This window comes from Bombina bombina, chromosome 5 (assembly GCF_027579735.1).
Source record: "Bombina bombina isolate aBomBom1 chromosome 5, aBomBom1.pri, whole genome shotgun sequence".
Lineage (NCBI taxonomy): Eukaryota > Metazoa > Chordata > Amphibia > Anura > Bombinatoridae > Bombina > Bombina bombina.
The window spans coordinates 995,849,673-995,870,463 of NC_069503.1; positions in this window are offsets into that span (position 1 = coordinate 995,849,673).

The window sequence follows — 20,791 nt, forward strand, 5'->3', positions numbered from 1 at the left end:
AATGTAGCTCTGAAGTTCAAAATGGTGTATAGTAGAACACAAATCGACTTCCTGGATGTTAGATTATATAAAGGGAATGGGAAAATCCAGTCGACACTGTACAGAAAGGAAACTGACAGAAATTCCCTATTACATTACACCAGTTGCCACCCCCCGGCATTGAAGAGAGCATTGCCGAAATCGCAATTGCTGAGAGTGAGTAGGAACAACTAAGAAATAAGTAACAGAGATTTACAATTGGAAGAGATGGTACAGCGGTTTAGAACAAGGAGATATCCTTATAAATTGTTGAAAGAACAATGTGACAATATTTGCCAACTTCCAGATAGAGAGCCTAAGATTGAGGATGGAAGAATGACATTTGTGACTACTTTTACAGGGGATAAGGGTCCCTTAATGGATATCTTAAACAAGCATTGGAAGATCATCAATACTGATAAATCCCTACCTCTGCACAACTCACAACCACCCAGGGTGGGTTACAGAAGGTCTAAGTCCTTACGGAACTTATTGATTAACACTGACCCTGTACAAAGCTACAAAACAGCTACATGGCTGGACATAAAAAAACCAGGGGTATTTCGATGTCTTGGCTGCACTACTTGTGGAGGATTGATAACTGGATCATGCTTCACTCATCCACACAAACGCAAAATGTACAAACACAGATTCCGCCTGACGTGTACCACTACACATATAGTGTACCTCTTACACTGTATCTGTGGACTATATTATGTAGGGAAGACTACGGATGACCTACATACACGCATGGCAAATCACCGATCTGCTATTAAGACAGCGATTAAGAAAGGGGCATCGGAACAACCAGTAGTCAGACATTTTTTGGAAATGAAGCACACTGTTATGGATCTTAAATACATGATTATTGACCATGTACCGCCATTATCCAGAGGAGGAGATAGGAACCGTATGCTGCTACAAAGGGAAGCCAAATGGACATTTGAGTTGAATACTCTGGTCCCCTATGGACTGAATACTCAGTTGGACTGGCATGTGTTCTTATAAGTCTCTGCTAAAAATGGATGTCTCTGTTGAGAGTCCAGAATCATTCTAATTATTATTTTATTTTAATTTTAATTTTATTTTTATTTTTCATTTTTATTTTTCTTTTTGGTATGGCATATATTTAATTAATAGAGTTTATTTAGCTTCCTATGGTAGTTTTGACAAAATTGTCTTACCCTTATGCTTTAGTCCTATATTGTAATTACTGGGCAGTTTATTATAATTGGCCTTTGTTAGTAGGTTGAGGTATTTATTACTGTTCTTGCATATATAGATGGTCTATGGCAGTTATGGTTCGGTTACAGTATATTCCTATATGTTTGTAGTTCTCATGTTGCCCTCCACATATGCCGCATTGAATGTGCTACATTGTTGATATAGGTTGCTATGGTAACCGCCGGGACATGTGTGGTACGGCACTAGGAACTGCACAACATTATTACAGGTTATATTATTATATTACAATATTTTTTCTATTGCCCATTTTTCTATTGCCCGATATTAGAATAGGATGTGTATTGCCTATGTTTATTTGCGCATTTGTTGTCTAATGTATTCATTTTATTTCAGTCCCTGTTACGTTGCCACGGCGGATGACGTCACTCGCATGGGAGGCGCATCTAACGTGGAGAGCGTAGTTCATTGTTTGTTTGGTGGTGGATATAACACAGCGTGGTGGTAAGTTTACATAGCCTTGTAAGTCTGAGGACGGGTTCTTTGTAGCCCGAAAACGTTCACATAAATAAAGGTGACATATGGATATAAGACCTTTGGAGTGCTGCTTGTTTTTGATGTATATATATATATATATATATATATATATATATATATATATAAAAATATGAAAGCAGAGAATTAATATAAAAACAGCGCACTGATTAAATACCAATCTGCTTAGCAGCAGTGGTGGACAAATCATATGATATTTAGCATTTAACTAAACAGAAAATAGTCTATTCAAAAAGTCCTTTATCTTGTTCTTGCAAATACAATAAGCAGGTCACACTTTTTTCCTCTTTCGAAGAAGTTATTTAAGAACTTCGAAATGCGTAAGAACTATAGATGAGTGGGTGACCGGCACATGGAGACCGGCACATGGGCAGCAAGCAAGTAGTAAAGTATTGAGTGTTTATTAATGGTAAACAAGAGTTTGGCAGATCCGACCGTTTACCTAACACAGAATTTCACTTGTATTGCTTGCAAGCAGAGTTAAGATATCTCCCTGACTACTGTGATACATAATTAATATGGTACAATACGTTTTTATTATCTATAAGAGATGAATAACGGATAAAGTCAACTAACATCACTCAGTTCTTAGAGGGGATACACCCATTAACACTTTTATGTGTATGTTTTAAAGCTTACCTCATCAAGGATTGAGGTTTTTTTACTGTAAATGCAACTTATTTTATGTACATTAATAAATAAGACAGAATTACGCTATGTGATTTTCTCTTTTTTTACCTATGGAAACACTGCTGTAAGAATTTGTCTAAAACCAGTAGATGCTTGGGGCACTTCTCTCATTGCAAACATCTTTGTCAAAAACTTTTTGCAACACAACTTTTAAATTTTAATGAACCTTTCAACTAAACCATCAGTCTGTGGGTGATACGCAGAGGTTTTTAACTGCTTAATGTTAAGGAGTTTAAATAATTCCTTTGTAACCTGTGACATGAATGGAGTATTTCTATAACAATAATAAAAGTACACCTGGGTGCATAGCTCAGCCCAAAGCAAGGCCATTTGGGCATCTTACATAGATAACAGGGCTCCCAGGCACATTGCCAGGAACATTCACAAGGCCAATCTAGCTATACAAATATTACTAACATCTGTAGATTTCTTGCTACATAATAAGCTGTTTAAATAAACCATTCCAGACAAAATGGATGCCTAAAGACAAAATGGCATCGGTAATGCTAATATATCCTAACAGATGCCCACTAGTGGACAATACAAGTGGCCCCACAAAATCCATTGCAATACTCTCAAACAGAGCTTCAGTTACAGGTAGGGCACTAAGGGGCTACGGCAAGCAGTGAATAGAGCAGTAAGCTGACATTTAGGCCATAAAGAACAATTATTCACTATTGCTGCAAAAACACCAGGCCAATAAAACCTTCTTTCCCTTGTCTTTTCCTCCCTTAGGATGCACCCAAGAATATGGCTATGGGCAAGTATTAACACAGTGTCCCGATAAGATTGCGGTACTAGTTGCTTTGTGATCTTTGCCCCTTTCTTTTCAACACATTCCTGACTAAAGCTGTGTGACTTTTCCACATAACTGCAAAATTACAAACAGATTTTAAAATGTACAGGCTTAGAACCACTAGACAGCAGCAGCCTGAGCACACACTATTTAACAAGAGGTGTTTGACATTAATTAACTTCAGGTGAGAAAAACTTAGCTTGTAGAGAAAACCTGAACTGGATTCCTCACCTGCAATTCTCTGCCAAATCCAAACTGTGGAGTGGATTAACGGGCCATGATCCACAATTAATAGTATATTTTCATTTCCGCCAAGTACATTGTAGAATTTCTGGGGAAACATAGATTTCATTATACACAATCCCATCAGCTCTGTCACAATATATACACATATAAACAAACATATACAGTTATATATATATATATATCTACACATATACACATGTTTACTTATTTGTATATACTTTGGATCCCTCTCCACTCAAATACCTTTTAAAAGGAAAAATCAATTTTATTCAATATTAATATTTCATTATGCATTTTACTTTGTATTTACTGAAAATATTTTACATTCCAAAGTTTTTCACATAGAGGAAATTGTCAATATATATTCCTATATATATATATATATATATATATATATATATATATATATATATATATATATATATATATATATATATATAAAAATATGAAAGCAGAGAATTAATATAAAAACAGCGCACTGATTAAATACCAATCTGCTTAGCAGCAGTGGTGGACAAATCATATGATATATAGCATTTAACTAAACAGAAAATAGTCTATTCAAAAAGTCCTTTATCTTGTTCTTGCAAATACAATAAGCAGGTCACACTTTTTTCCTCTTTCGAAGAAGTTATTTAAGAACTTCGAAATGCGTAAGGACTATAGATGAGTGGGTGACCGGCACATGGAGACCGGCACATGGGCAGCAAGCAAGTAGTAAAGTATTGAGTGTTTATTAATGGTAAACAAGAGTTTGGCAGATCAGACCGTTTACCTAACACAGAATTTCACTTGTATTGCTTGCAAGCAGAGTTAAGATATCTCCCTGACTACTGTGATACATAATTAATATGGTACAATACGTTTTTATTATCTATAAGAGATGAATAAACTGTTTAGGTGATTAGTGGAAGTTAAAACCATAACAGAACGGATAAAGTCAACTAACATCACTCAGTTCTTAGAGGGGATACACCCATTAACACTTTTATGTGTATGTTTTAAAGCTTACCTCATCAAGGATTGAGGTTTTTTACTGTAAATGCAACTTATTTTATGTACATTAATAAATAAGACAGAATTACGCTATGTGATTTTCTCTTTTTTTACCTATGGAAACACTGCTGTAAGAATTTGTCTAAAACCACACTCCCGGAGGATACCAAGCAACAATAAAAGAGGGAGAAAGAAGGGTTGAAAAGTTCTACCATACAAGCAAGAGTTTACGACAAATTCCAACAGAGTTCCAGAACAAAGTTGGGGCAACATCTATAAAGGGATACAGGCAGAATTTATCGGACAGTAGATTGGAGCATATACATTACCTCATATGATTGAGGTAACATCTGGTAAGAAGGCCAACCTCTACCTGTTGTGAATCTGAATAGACCTGCTTATTATATTTGCAAGAACAAGATAAAGGACTTTTTGAATAGACTATTTTCTGTTTAGTTAAATGCTATATATCATATGATTTGTCCACCACTACTGCTAAGCAGATTGGTATTTAATCAGTGCGCTGTTTTTATATTAATTCTCCGCTTTCATAATCATTTACAACAGTGTAAAGGGTACATTGTATTATTTACATGCAGCACGATTACACACATATATATATATATATATATATATATATATATATATATATATATATATATATAGTGTTTATCCTGAGGGAATAACAGACTGTACACGATTGCAAAACAGACAAACTTCCCATATAAATTTCCCATAGAAAAGTTTGAGCGCTGGTGACTTTTTCTTGAAATCAAATATATATATATACTAGTCCTAAAGCCAGTTCACACGGGCCATTTTTTGCAGTACAGCGGTCCCACCCCTTGCGCTCTCTCCCTCCCCCTCTCTTTTGCTCTCTCTCTCCCACCTCTCTTTTGAGCTCTCTCTCCCCCCTCTCTTTTGAGCTCTCTCTCCCCTCTCTCTTTTGCTCTCTCTCTCCCCCTCTCTTTTGAGCTCTCTCTCTCCCCCCTCTCTTTTGAGCTCTCTCTCTCCCCCTCTCTTTTGTGCTCTCTCTCTCTCTCCTCCTCTCTTTTGTGCTCTTCCTCTCCCCTCTCTTTTGTGCTCTCTCTCTCCCCCATCTCTTTTGGCTCTCTCTCCCCATCTCTTTTGCGCTCTCTCTCTTCCTCATCTCTTTTGCGCTCTCTCCCCCCTCTCTCTCTCCCCTTTATTTTGTGCTCTCTCTCTCCCCCATCTTTTGTGCTCTCCCCCCCCTCTCTTTTGCGTTCTCTCTCCCCCCTCTCTTTTGCGCTCTCTCTCTCCCCCCCCCCCTCTTTTGCGCTCTCTCTCCCCCCTCTCTTTTGCGCTCTCTGTCTCTCCCCCTCTTTTGCTCTCTCTCACCCCCCTCTCTTTTGCTCTCTCTCCCCATCTCTTTTGCGCTCTCTCTCCCCCATCTCTTTTGCGCTCTCTCTCCCCCTCTCTTTTGATCTATCTCTCTCCCCCCTCTCCTCTCTCCCCTCCTCTCTCTCTCTCTCCCCCCTCTCTTTTGCGCTTTCTCTGCCCCCTCTCTTTTGTGCTCTCTCTCTCTCCCCCCTCTTTTGCTCTCTCTCTCCCCCCTCTCTTTTGCTCTCTCTCTCTCCCTCTCTTTTGCGCTCTCTCCCCACTCTCTTTGTGCTCTCTCCCCACTCTCTTTTGCTCTCTCTCTCTCCACATCTCTTTTGCGCTCTCTCTCCCCCTCTCTTTTGAGCTCTCTCTCTCCCCCATCTCTTTTGCGCTCTCTCCCCCTCTCTTTTGAGCTCTCTCTCCCCCCTCTCTCTCTCTCCAACCCCCCTACTCTCTCTCCCTCCCCTCTCTCTCTCCCCTCCTCTCTACACCCCTCTCTCTCTCCACCCCCTCCTCTCTCTCCACCCGCCCTCCTCTCTCTCTTCCCCCCTCCTCTCTCTCTCCCCTCCCCTCACTCTCTCCCCCTCCTCTCTTCCCCCCCTCTCTTTCTCCCTCCTCCTCTCTCTCTCCCCCACTCCTCTCTCTCTTCCCCCTCCTCTATTTCTCCCCCCTCCTCTCTCTCTCCCCCCCTCCTCTCTCCCCCTCCTCTCTCTCTCCCCCCTCCTCTCTCTCTATCCCCCCTCCTCTCTCTCTCTCCCCCCCTCCTCTCTCCCCCCTCCTCTCTCTCTATCCCCCTCCTCTCTCCCTCTCCCCCCCTCCTCTCTCCCCCCTCCTCTCTCTCCCCCCTCCTCTCTCTTCCCCCTCCTCTCTCTCTCTCCCAACTCCTCTCTCTCTCTCCCAACTCCTCTCTCTCTCCCCCCTCCTCTCTCTCTCTCTCCTCCTCTCTCTCTCTCCCCCTCTCTTTTGTGCTCTCTCTCCCCCTCTCTTTTGCGCTCTCTCTCCCCTTCTCTTTTGCGCTCTCTCTCTCTCCCCCCTCTTTTGCTCTCTCTCTCCCCCCTCTCTTTTGCTCTCTCTCTCCCCCTCTCTTTTGCGCTCTCTCCCCACTCTCTTTGTGCTCTCTCCCCACTCTCTTTTGCTCTCTCTCTCCACATCTCTTTTGCGCTCTCTCTCCCCCTCTCTTTTGAGCTCTCTCTCTCCCCCTCTCTCTCTCCCCCTCCTCTCTCTCTCCACCCCCCCTCCTCTCTCTCCCACCCCTCTCTCTCTCCACCCCCTCCTCTCTCCCCCCTCTCTCTCCACCCGCCCTCCTCTCTCTCTTCCCCCCTCCTCTCTCTCCCCCCTCCCCTCTCTCTCTCCCCCCCTCCTCTCTCTCTCCCTCTCCTCTCTTTCCTCCCCCCTCTCTTTCTCCCTCCTCCTCTCTCTCTCCCCCACTCCTCTCTCCCCCCTCCTCTCTCTCTCCCCCTCCTCTCTCTCTATCCCCCCTCCTCTCTCTCTCTCCCCCCCCTCCTCTCTCCCCCTCCTCTCTCTCCCCCCCTCCTCTCTCTCTCTCCCAACTCCTCTCTCTCTCTCCCAACTCCTCTCTCTCTCCCCCCCTCCTCTCTCTCTCTCCCCTCTCTCTCTCTCCCCCTCTCTCTCCCCCTCTCTTTTGTGCTCTCTCTCCCCCTCTCTTTTGCGCTCTCTCCCCCTTTCTTTTGTGCTCTCTCTCTCCCCCTCTTTTTCTCTCTCTCTCCCCCCTCTCTTTTGTGCTCTCTCTCTCCCCCTCTCTTTTGCGCTCTCTCCCCCTCTCCTCTCTCTCTCCCCTCCTCTCTCTTTCTCTCTCGCTCCCCTCCTCTCTCTCCCCTCTCTATCTCGCGACCATGCCCGACCACGCCCACTTCACACCCGGACACGCCCCATTCACGGTCAGGGATGCCCGACCACACCCCCTTCATGGCGGCCACTCCCCCTCATGCCTGGCCTCTCCCACTTATACCGCAGATCAGCCAGGGAGTAGGACACAAAGGCCAGGTGTGTTTGTCCTTGTGCAGTCTCTACTGCGCATTACAGCTTCGGACAAACACACTTGGCCTTTTATATAATAGGATATATATATATATATATAGGTATATATATATTTTTTTTTATATATATATATATATATATATATATATATATATATATACAGTATATATATATATATATATATATATATATATAAACATTTTCTTCTATGTGAAAAACATTGGAATGTAAAATATGAATAATTACCTTGGGGTACTTGGTTAAATGAGGTCGGGTTAGCATGCTAGCGATAAGTGTTTAAAATGTGCTCCATTGAAGCCTATGGGGAGAAGTTAGTGCGGTTGTGGAATCCGAAGTCCTTAAGTTAGCATGCATCAGGTTTTGCTTGCGAGCTAACGTTTTACTTTCAACCTGTAATATGCATGCTAACCCACCCAAGTTAAAAATTTTCTTCAGCGATTAGTGCTCGAGCAGGAGTGCTAAACACCACTCCACTTGTAATCTGGTGCTAATTAATTTGATTCTTTTAGAATCTGGTAATATTTTTCATACCAGATAAAGGAACATGAAAATGTTTCCTTCATGATTCCAATAGATCATGTCATTTTAAACAATTTACTTACCGTATATTATCAAATTTGCTTTGTTCTTTTGGTATTGTTGAAGGACCAGCAATGCACTACTGGAGCTGGCTAAAAATATTAGGTGAGCCAATGACAATAGGCATAGTTGTGCAGCCACCAATCAGTAACTATCTCCCAGTAGTGCATTGTTGCTCCTGAGCCTACCTATGTAGGCTTTCAAAAAAGGATATCAAGATAACAAAGCAAATTAGATAATAGTAAATTGAAAAATTGTTAAAAAGTACATGCTCTATCTGAATCATGAACGTTTTTGACTATACTGTGACGGTCCATTTAAAGGGACACTGTACCCAAAAATTTTCTTTTGTGATTCAGACTGAGTATGAAATTTTAAGCAACTTTCTAATTTACTCCTATTATCAAATTTTCTTCATTCTCTTATTATCTTTATTTGAAATGCAAGAATGTAAGTTTAGATGCCGGCCCATTTTTGGTGAACAACCTGGGTTGTCCTTGCTGATTGGTGGATAAATTCATCCACCAATAAAAAGTGCTGTCCAGAGTACTGAAACCAAAAAAAAGCTTAGATGCCTTCTTTTTCAAATAATGATAGCAAGAGAATGAAGAAAAATTGATAATAGGAGTAAATTAGAAAGTTGCTTAAAATTGCATGCTCTATCTGAATTACAAAAGAAAAAATTTGGGTACAGTGTCCTTTTAAGTGTAAAGGGACAGCCTACTTGAAAATGTTTATTGTTTAAAAAGATAATCACTTTATTACCCATTTTCCAGTTTTGCATAACCATACACTTTTTACCTCTGTGATTACCATGTAGCCTAGCATCTGCAAACTGCCCTCTTATCTCAGTTCTTTTTACAGACATACATTTTAGCCAATCAGTGCTGACTCATAAAAAAAAACTCCACCGGAGTGAGCACAATGTTATCTATATGGCACACATATACTTGCACTGTCTAACTACTAAAAACTGTCAAAATTCACTGAGATAAGAGGCGGCCTTCAAGAGCTTAGATATCAGTTTATGAGCCTACCTAGTTTTAGCTTTCAACAAAGAATATACCAAGAGAACAAAGCAAATTTGATGATAAAAATAAACATAAAAGTTGTTTAAAATTGCCTGCCCTATCTGAATCATGAATGTTTAATTTGACTTGACTGTCCCTTTAACCTTTATATTTTAGTTTTCGCTGTAGTTCTGTAAATATCTAACGTAGGTTTAACACGCATGTAAATATAAGTCCCCCAAAGTGCTTCATGCAATGACACAATAACTGTAATTTGTTATATGGTTTAAAAGCCAAAATAAGGCATTTATATTCTTTTTATTTTAGTTTTCCACAGTGGGATTCCTCTATATTTACTTTGAAATTACAGTAAATTCTCCTATTGAGTTAACAAAGCAAAATGTAAAATTGTTAAAAAGGTTTTAAGTCTAACTGTGGTTTCTTGAATTCACAAAAAGTAATTCCCCTAATGCAAGTGTCTAAAGCTGTCCATTTGGCTTTTTTCCATTTTTTTTTTTTTAACTTAAGCTGTCAACAGTTTAAATCCATTTACAGCTGTTTTAAATACAAACAAATTACACAGAAATAAAGTGGTCATTTATAAATACAATTTTTTTTTCTCCGTCTCCTGAAGTGTTCTAAATTGTTTTAAATAAAAGCCCAGGGTAAAGGTTCACAGACAAACAACATAATTAACTTAAAATAACCTTTATGGACAAAATATTTAAAAGACATAAAAGCCCAAACTGTAACTTTTATAATACAGATACAATGTACAATGAAAAAGAAAATCTTTCCTTTTAATTTCCATTATCAAATGTTCCCATTTCTTTTGGTAACCTTTTAAAAAACGTAGCTCCTATTAGACGTGCATTTGTTTCCTAACGAATGCACATTCATTAACGAAACAAGGATATTTACCTCGTTTTAACTAAACGAATATCCTAAAGAATGCAGTATGAAATTTAAAGAAGACTTACTTCTGAATGTCTGCTGATGACTAGTTTGGAGTCATCGATTACTCCAGCAAGATCATTCTTTTTGACTAGGGAAGTGAAGTGTGATAGCTGATGATTCGCTACTTGTAGCTAGTGTTGGTAAAAGGCTCTTGCTACAGGTAGCAAACTTTGTGTAATCTAGCCCATTATTGGCCAAAACCTTGATATTGGAAAGATTTTGATCAAGGTCATATTTAGGAACGCAATAAATATAGGCGTAGATACATGTGGAGTGTGAAATTATGAGCACTATTGTACATTAACATTATTCAAGCACAATCAAGATGGCTTTGATTTTTGTATTTATATTACAAGTCCAAAGTTATTTGTTATCACTTGAGCAAAAGTCTAGGGCATGTTAACATCTGCATATTGGATAGAGTGGCTGTTCCTCACATAATACACTTCTATGAGTTGCACAGTAAAATTCATTAATCTGAAGTTGGGCTAAGCCGATGGTGCACTACGCTGAGGTTGTGCTAAGCCGATGAGGCACCAAACTGGTTGCAATGTTAGGGGGTATTTGGTTTATTTTATTGACAAAAGAGCTGTTAACTTTAGGGCAATGCCCTACAAAAGGCCCTTTTAAGGGCTATTGGTAGTTTATTTATAGATTATGTTTTTTTTTTTATTTTGGGGTGTTTTTTTTTTTTTTTTAAACGTGGGTTTTAGAATAGGAATAATTTTTATTATTTTGGATAATTTCGTTTGTTATTTTCTGTAATGGTAGTTTTTTTATTTTTTGTAATTTTAGTGTTTTGTATTTTTTGTATTTTTGTTTTTAAGTAATGTTAGCTTTTTTTTAGTTTAAGCTTAGGTTTTATTTTTATTTCACAGGTAAGTTTGTATTTAATTTAACTAGGTAGTTAGTAATACTGTAACTTTAATTTAGGTGTATTTTAATTATGTTAAAGATAGGGGGTGTTAGGTTTAGGGATAAATTGCTTTATTTTGTGTCGGCAATGTGGGGGGTGGTGGTTTAGGGGTTAATAGTTTAATTTAGGTAGTTGTGATGTGGGGGTGGCAGTTTAGAGGTTAATAGTTTAATTTAGGCAGTTGCGATGTAGGGGGATGGCGGTTTAGAGGTTAATATTTTAATTTAGCTAGTTGCGATGTGGGGGGCGGCGGTTTAGAGGTTAATGGCTTTATTTAGTGTTGGCGATGTGGGGGGGATGGCAGTTTAGGCGTTAATAGGTTTATTTAGGTTTTGTGCTGCCCTAGGCACTCAAAATTCTGCTGCCCCCCCCCCAAAAAAAAAAAAGATTTTAGTCCTTTTTTCCCCTTAATATTTTCAGTGTGTAAAATGTTTTTTTTTTTTTTTCATAACAATTCAAAAGAAAATGGCTAGCAAACCACTTGCATACAGGTGGGTTGAATTGCAAACATCTCATACCATTTTCTCCCTGAGAGAAGGGAGAGAAAAGAAGGGGAGGGGAGAAAAGGGAGGGAAAGGAAAGAAGGAAGGGAGGGAGGGAAAAGAGAAAAGTGGGTAGGGAGAGGAGAAAATGGGGGAGGGAAAGAAGGGAGGGAAAGAAAGTGATAGAAGGGAGCAAGGGAGGGAGTTGAGAGAAAGAAGGGAGGGAGGGAGGGAAATAAATAAGGGAGGGAGTTGAGGGAGGGAGGGAGTGAGTTGAGGAAGGGAGGGAGAAAGGGAAAGAAGGGAGAGAAAGAAGAATACACTTTGAAAAAACTATCACTGCCCTTTACATGCAACAACATACATTAATTACCATCATTCAAGTAATGAAAAGTTTTAAGTGTCCATTTACTATTTACTTAGTGGGTTCATGAATGCAGAGAAAGCTAGCTATTAGTAGCTAACATACATTAGCGCTGAGAGTTTACGATTAGACATCACAAGCTGATCTAAGCAGTGCACTGCGCTCGCAGACCCACCACAGCTGACAAGGGGAGGCCGCATATTGGCACAAGGTCTTCTCCAGCCTCACCTTGTAAGCATATCAAGTTTCTCACCACAAACCCTTCCACTGCAAAAATGCCAGCAGTTCTAAATGAAGCAACGGTTTAAAGGAGCACTGCCTGTAAAGAGTGATCTTAATCAGTGCACGTGCCTTGTCTTCTCTGTAAAAGCCTGCACTTTATCGCTCACTGTACTGTGTGCTGGCTTTTAGAGAGATGATAGGGCAGATGTGCTGCCCCTCCCAAATCTGCTGCCCTAGGCACCGGCCATGTTGGCCTAGGCCATAATATGCCCCTGGAGACGGCAGTTTAATGGTTAATAGGTTTATTTAGTGTTGGCAATGTGGGGGGGGGGGCAGGTTTAGAGATTAATAGGTTTATTTATTGTTGGCCATGTGGGGGGACGGCAGTTTAAAGTTTAATAGGTTTTTATTTAGTGTTGGCCATGTGGTAAGACAATGGTTTAGAGGTTAATAGCTTTATTTAGTGTCGGCGATGTGGGGGGACGGCGGTTTAGGGGTTAATATGTTCATTTAGTGTTGGCGATTTGGGGGGACAGCAGTTTAGGGGTTAAAAGCTTTATTTAGTGTTGGCAATGTGAGGGGACGGCAGTTTAGGGGTTAATAGGTTTATTTAGTGTTGGCGATGTGAGGGGACAGTGGTTTGGAGGTTAATAGCTTTATTTAGTGTTCGCGATGGGGGGGCGGCAGGTTAGGGGTTAATAGGTTTTTATTTAGTGTTGGTGATGTGGGGGGATGGCGGTTTAGAGGTTAATAGGTTTTTATTTAATGTTGGCTATGTTAGGGAACGGTGGTTTTGATCATTTCGTTTCGGCATATTCCTTATGTTAAGTAAAATAATTTTTCAGATTCATTCGTTATTTCGATTCCATTCAAATGGACCAGAAATAACGAATGGATACGAAATAATGAATGGATCAGAAAAACGATTTAACTTAACATAACTAATATGCCGAAACAAAATGATTTATTTAACTTAACATAATGATATGCCGAAATGAAATGATTTTAATTAACTAATGAAAACAAAACGAAACTAAACTAATTTTTTAGGTGTGCACATGTCTAATTTAATTGTCATTGTTATGGTGTATAAGGCCACTCATTGGAAAGAGGGGGCTCCCACTTTCAAGCCTGGGGTCTCATACTGCTCTGTGTATTATGGGGTATAATAGGGGCTCTAAAAGTGCCCCCTCTGCCTTATAAGACACTTTAATTCTAAATTAACCAAAGGGAGAGAGAAAGACCCTGTCATTTCTTCTTCCCCACTAATAGAGACCCCTCATTTGAAAAATAACTTTCTCCCTCTAGCACAAACAAAGGAAGATAGGGACTCCGTTAGAGCCTCTCTCCTCCTTAGGGAAACAGCACTTTAAGCAGGCTTTTACCTTTTCATGCAAAACTCACCAGCATCTTACAGAGGCATTAGGCATACTTACCTCTTTCAAACGAGGGATCTCATGTCCTTATAAGTGGTCTGGGTGCTAATATATGAGCTTCCAAGGCCAAACCTCAGCTGCAACTTAGGCAGCAGATAAGTATGCATGTACAAGGTCACGCAACAGGGACTTCCTACTGCACTTGGTCATGGGAAAGAAAACTTCAGTCTCTTTTCCTTTCTGCAGTCTAAGGGGTTCCCTTGATTTGATTCAGAAAGGGGACCCCCCCAGGAGGACAACACTTAGTTGTACTCTGCACTTTTATAAAAATGTAAATGTGTGACCATGTGTAGTGCTTCAAACTGAAGGGGTTTAACTTAGAAATCCAAGTCATACAAAAATGTTAAACTGGGTATAGAAATGTTATGTTATTGCTTTATAAAGCGGTACATACAATTGTATTCATATTTGTTTTAATTCATGAGTTACATTTCTTGCCTCATCATCAACAAGTTCTTAGACACTTTCTCTGTCCCCTTCATATTTCCACCCTTTCCGATCCATGCCGTTACATTTCTTACAATATTACAGGAAACCTTCCTTACAATATTGCAGATCAATATTTGATTTGTCTATTTTTTTCCAGGATAATAAATAAATTCTAAGTGTTCAAAATGTCATTGCTCTAATTAAGAGCAGGCTAAATAATCTTGCTGAAAACATTCTTTTTCTATCCATAATACAGGATTTAATATGAAATTCCACTTTCTCATAATCACTGAAATTTTATATTACAGTGGGTAAATATGAAATGCGCCATATTTTTTATGAGTCATTGCCTTCTGTAGCAAAATTTAATTTCATAAATTAAATATTGAACAAGCTTAAGCTATTTAGTAAATTAATCATTACAACTCCAAGTTTAACATATTTACCTACTTTATTTATATCAAACACTCTCAATCTACTCTGGATTCTTTTCTTAGTGTTTTATATGCAATTGTGTTCCTACTTATAAGACAATAGATAAGATTCTGATGCATTATCACAATCCAAAAAATAACCAATACAATCATGTAGCAGAAATAATAATTAAACAATAATGTAAGTTGATTAAATAAAATACATTAAATAAAAAAAAATCACTAGTTTTTTTTTTACCTACTTTATTTATATCAAACACTCAATCTACTCTGAATTATTTTCATACGGCTAGATTACGAGTCTTGCGTTAGGCTTAATAAGCAGCGTTGGCCGGTTTCAACGCTGCTTTTTAACGCCCGCTGGTATTACGAGTCTTGCAGGTACAGGTGTACCGCTCCCTTTTTTGGCCAGACTCAGAAATCCTTACGTCAATTGCGTATCCTATATTTTCAATGGGACTTGCATAGCGCCGGTATTATGAGTCTGCCAAAAAGTGAGCGGTACACCCTCTCCTGTCAACACTGGTACTGCATTTAAAAGCCAGTAGTTAAGAGTTTTACACTACAACGTCGTAGCATAAAACTCTTAACTAAAGTGCTAAAAAGTACACTAACACCCATAAACTACCTATTAACCCCTAAACCGAGGCCCCCCACATTGCAAACACTAAAATAAATATTTTAACCCCTAATCTGCCGAACCGGACATCGCCGCCACTATAATAAATATATTAACCCCTAAATCGTCGCACTCCCGCCTCACAAACACTAGTTAAATATTATTAACCCCTAATCTGCCGTCCCTAACATTGCCGCCACCTTCCTACATTTATTAACCCCTAATCTGCCGCCACCAATGTCGCCGCCACTATATTAAATGTATTAACCCCTAAACCTAAGTCTAACCCTAACCTTAACCCCGTAGCTATCTTAGGGTTTATTTTACAGGTAAGTATTTAGTTTTAAATAGGAATTATTTAGTTAATTGTAGTAATTTTATTTAGATTAATTGTAATTATATTTAAAGGGACAGTAAACCTTAAAAATAATGTTATATAATGCTGCACATAGTGCAAAATTATATAACATTATATCAGCCAATTATTATAAAACATAATTTCCCCTATTAATTTAAAAAGAAAAACGCTGTTTCACAGACCCGCTCTCTGCTCTCTGCTGAGCGGGTGTGTTATATTTACTCAGCGCATCGGGCCAGCTGTATAGTCACAGCCCGGCCCGACCGCGCCATAAGACTAAGTGCAGCTCGCTCCTGTGACAGGAGTGAGCTGCACTTAGTCTTATGGCGAGGTCGGGCCGGGCTGTGACTATACAGCTGGCCCGATGCGCTGAGTAAATATAACAGACCCGCTCAGCAGGCAGAGAGCAGAGCGCGGGTCTGTGGAACAGCGGGTTTTTTTTAAAATTAATAGGGGAAATAATGTTTTATAAATGTTTGGCTAATATAATGTTATATAATTCTGCACTATGTGCAGAATTATGTAACATTATTTTTAAGGTTTACTGTCCCTTTAAATATAATTACAATTAATCTAAATAAAATTACTACAATTAACTAAATAATTCCTATTTAAAACTAAATACTTACCTGTAAAATAAACCCTAAGATAGCTACAATATAACTAATAGTTACATTGTATCTATCTTAGGGTTTATTTTTATTTTACAGGCAACTTTGTATTTATTTTAACTAGGTAGAATAGTTATTAAATAGTTATTAACTATTTACTAACTACCTAGTTAATATAAAGACAAATTTACCTGTAAAATAAAACCTAACCTAAGTTACACTAACACCTAACACTACACTAAATTTAAATAAATTAAATAAATTAAATACAATTAATTACAATTAAATAAAATTATCTAAAGTACGAAAAAAAACACTAAATTACAGAAAATAATAAAGAAATTATACCTACTCTAATTCCCCAAACAAAATAAAAAAGCCCCCCAAAATAAAAAAGCCCTACCCTACACTAAATTACAAATAGCCCTTAAAAGGGCCTTTGTGGAGCATTGCCCCAAAGTAATCAGCTCTTTAATCTGTAAAAAAAAAGTACAAATACCCCCCCAACATTAAAACCCACCACCCACACAACCAACCCTACTCTAAAACCCCCCCAATCCCTCCTTAAAAAAACCTAACACTAACCCCCTGAAGATCATCTTACCAGGAGACTTTAAAATATTGTTCTTCACTCACTTTTTTGCGGTTAACGCCGGGTTTGTAAAAACCCGTAATACCAGCGCTGTCTGTAAGTGAGCGGTGAGCATAAACTGCTCGTTAGCACCGCACCCCTGTTAACGCAAAACTCGTAATCTAGACGTTAGTGTTTTATATGCAATGTTGTTCCTACTTATAAGACAAATATACTTTTTTCCAGTAGATAAGATTCTGATGCATTATAACAATCCAAAAATTAACCATTACAATCATGCAGCAGAAATAATAATTAAACAATAATGTAAATAATTTTCTCAATAAAAAAAAGTTGATTAAATAAAATACATTAAATAAAAAAATCACTAGTTTTTAACTAAAAGGTTCACTGACCAAACCAAAGTTAACATGCATGCCAAAATGTACTCTCATGTTTAGAAAAAAAACCTTCTTTTATGAAAAAAAGTTGAATCAATAATGCATCAAGATTCAGTGTGTAAGTTTTAAGCAGTTATCTGCCTGCATGCCAAGAACATTAAAAATACACAAAAGCTGTAAAACAAAACGGCTATAATTGCAAAATTAACAATGAAATAATAATACTCCCCCTTCTTACAAATACAATATTAAAAAAGCTGTCAATTACAAGAAAAGACATTTTTACATAGTGCTAACTGCGCAAAGCTGAAAAAACATAATTTATGTAAGAACTTACCTGATAAATTAATTTCTTTCATATTGGCAAGAGTCCATGAGCTAGTGACGTATGGGATATACAATCCTACCAGGAGGGGCAAAGTTTCCCAAACCTCAAAATGCCTATAAATACACCCCTCACCACACTCACAATTCAGTTTAATGAATAGCCAAGCAGTGGGGTGATAAAGAAAGGAGTAGAAAGCATCAACAAAAGAAATTTGGAAATAATTGTGCTTTATACAATAAATCATAACCACCATAAAAAGGGTGGGCCTCATGGACTCTTGCCAATATGAAAGAAATGAATTAATCAGGTAAGTTCTTACATAAATTATGTTTTTTTTCATGTAATTGGCAAGAGTCCATGAGCTAGTGACGTATGGGATAGCAATACCCAAGATGTGGAACTCCACGCAAGAGTCACTAGAGAGGGAGGGATAAAAATAAAAACAGCCATTTTCCGCTGGAAAAAATTAATCCACAACCCAAAAAAATAGCAAATACATCAAAACGGTAGAATTTAGTAAATTAATGCAAAGAGGACCAAGTTGCCGCTTTGCAAATCTGATCAACTGAAGCTTCATTCTTAAAGGCCCACGAAGTGGAGACTGATCTAGTAGAATGAGCTGTAATTCTCTGAGGCGGGGCCTGACCCGACTCCAAATAAGCTTGATGAATCAAAAGTTTCAACCAAGAAGCCAAGGAAATAGCAGAAGCCTTCTGACCTTCCCTAGACCAGAAAATAAAACAAATAGACTGGAAGTTTTCCTGAAATATTTAGTAGCTTCCACATAATATTTCAAAGCTCTTACCACATCCAAGGAATGTAAGGAGCTTTCCAAAGAATTATTAGGATTAGGACACAAGGAAGGGACAACAATTTCACTATTAATGTTGTTAGAATTCACAACCTTAGGTAAAACTTGAAAAGAAGTCAGCAAAACTGCCTTATCCTGATGAAAAATCAGAAAAAGAGACTCACAAGAAAGAGCAGATAGCTCAGAAACTCTTCTAGTAGAAGAGATAGCCAAAAGGAACAACACTTTCCAAGAAAGTAGTTTAATGTCCAAAGCATGCATTGGCTCAAATGGAGGAGCCAGTAAAGCCTTCAGAACCAAATTAAGACTCCAAGGAGGAGAAATTGATTTAATGACAGGCATAATACTAACTAAAGCCTGTACAAAACAGTGAATATCAGGAAGTATAGCAAACTTTCTGTGAAATAAAACAGAAAGAGCAGAGATTTGTCCCTTCAAGGAACTTGCAGACAAACCCTTATCCAAACCATCCTGAAGAAACTGTAAAATTCTAGGAATTATAAAAGAATGCCAAGAGAATTTATAAGAAGAACACCATGAAATGTAAGTCTTCCAAACTCGATAATAAATCTTCCTAGAGAGAGATTTATGAGCTTGTAACATAGTATTAATCACTGAGTCAGAGAAACCTCTATGACTTAGTACTAAGCGTTCAATTTCCATACCTTCAAATTTAATGATTTGAGATCCTGATGGAAAAACGAACCTTGAGACAGTAGGTCTGGCCTTAAAAGAAGTGGCCAAGGCTGGCAACTGGACATCCGAACCAGATCCACATACCAAAACCTGTGTGGCCATGCTGGAGCCACCAGCAACACAAATGATTGTTCCATGATGATTTTGGAGATCACTCTTGGAAGGAGAACTAGAGGCGGGGAAATGTAAGCAGGATGATAACACCAAGGAAGTGTCAGTGCATCCACTGCTTCCACCTGAACATCCCTGGACCTGGACAGGTATCTGGGAAGTTTCTTGTTTAGATGAGAGGCCATGAGATCTATCTCTGGAAGACCCCACATCTGAACAATCTGAAAAAACACATCTGGATGGAGAGACCACTCCCCTGGATGTAAAGTCTGACGGCTGAGATAATCCGCCTCCCAATTGTCTACACCTGGGATATGCACCGCAGAGATTAGACAGGAGCTGGATTCCGCCTAAGCAAGTATCCGAGATACTTCTTTCATAGCTTGGGGACTGTGAGTCCCACCCTGATTATTGACATATGCCACTGTTGTGATATTGTCTATCTGAAAACAAATGAACGGTTCTCTCTTTAACAGAGGCCAAAAAGAGCTCTGAGAATTGCACAGAGTTCTAAAATATTTATTGGTAATCTCGTCTCTTGAGATTTCCAAACACCTTGTGCTGTCAGAGATCCCCAAACAGCTCCCCGACCTGAAAGACTTGCATCTGTTGTGATCACAGTCCAGGTTGGCCGAACAAAAGAAGCCCCTTGAACTAAACGATGGTGATCTATCCACCACGTCAGAGAGTGTCGGACATTGAGATTTAAGGATATTAATTGTGATATCTTTGTATAATCCCTGCACCATTGGTTCAGCATACAAAGCTGTAGAGGTCTCATGTGAAAATGAGCAAAGGGGATTGCGTCCGATGCTGCAGTCATGAGACCTAAAACTTCCATGCACATAGCCACTGAAGGGAATGACTGAGACTGAAGGTGCCGGCAGGCTGCAACCAATTTTAAACGTCTCTTGTCTGTTAGAAGCATGGACACTGAATCTATCTGGAAGCCTAAAAAGGTGACCCTTGTCTGAGGAATCAAGAAACATTTTAATAAATTGATCCTCCAACCATGTTTCCGAAGAAACAACACTAGTTGATTCATGTGAGATTCTGCAGAACATAAAGACTGAGCTAGTACCAAGATATCGTCCAAATAAGGAAACACTGCAATACCCTGTTCTCTGATTACAGAGAGTAGGGCACCTAGAACCTTTGAAAAGATTTTTGGAGCTGTTGCTAGGTCAAATGAAAGAGCAACAAATTGGTAATGCTTGTCTAGAAAAGAGAATCTCAGAAACTGAAAATGTTCTGGATGAATCAGAATATGAAGGTATGCATCCTGCAAGTCTATTGTGGACATATAATGTCCTCGCTGAACAAAAGGCAGAATAGTCCTTATAGTCACCATCTTGAAAGTTGGTACTCTTACATAACGATTCAAAATTTTCAGATCCAGAACTGGTCTGAATAAATTCTCCTTCTTTGGGACAATGAATAGATTTGAATAAAACCCCAAACCTTGTTCCTGAAAAGGAACTGGCATGATTACCCCTGAAGACTCCAGGTCTGAAACACACTTCAGGAAAGCCTGAGCTTTTACTGGATTTGCTGGGATACGTGAGAGAAAAAATCTTCTCACAGGAGGTCTTACTCTGAATCCTATTCGATAC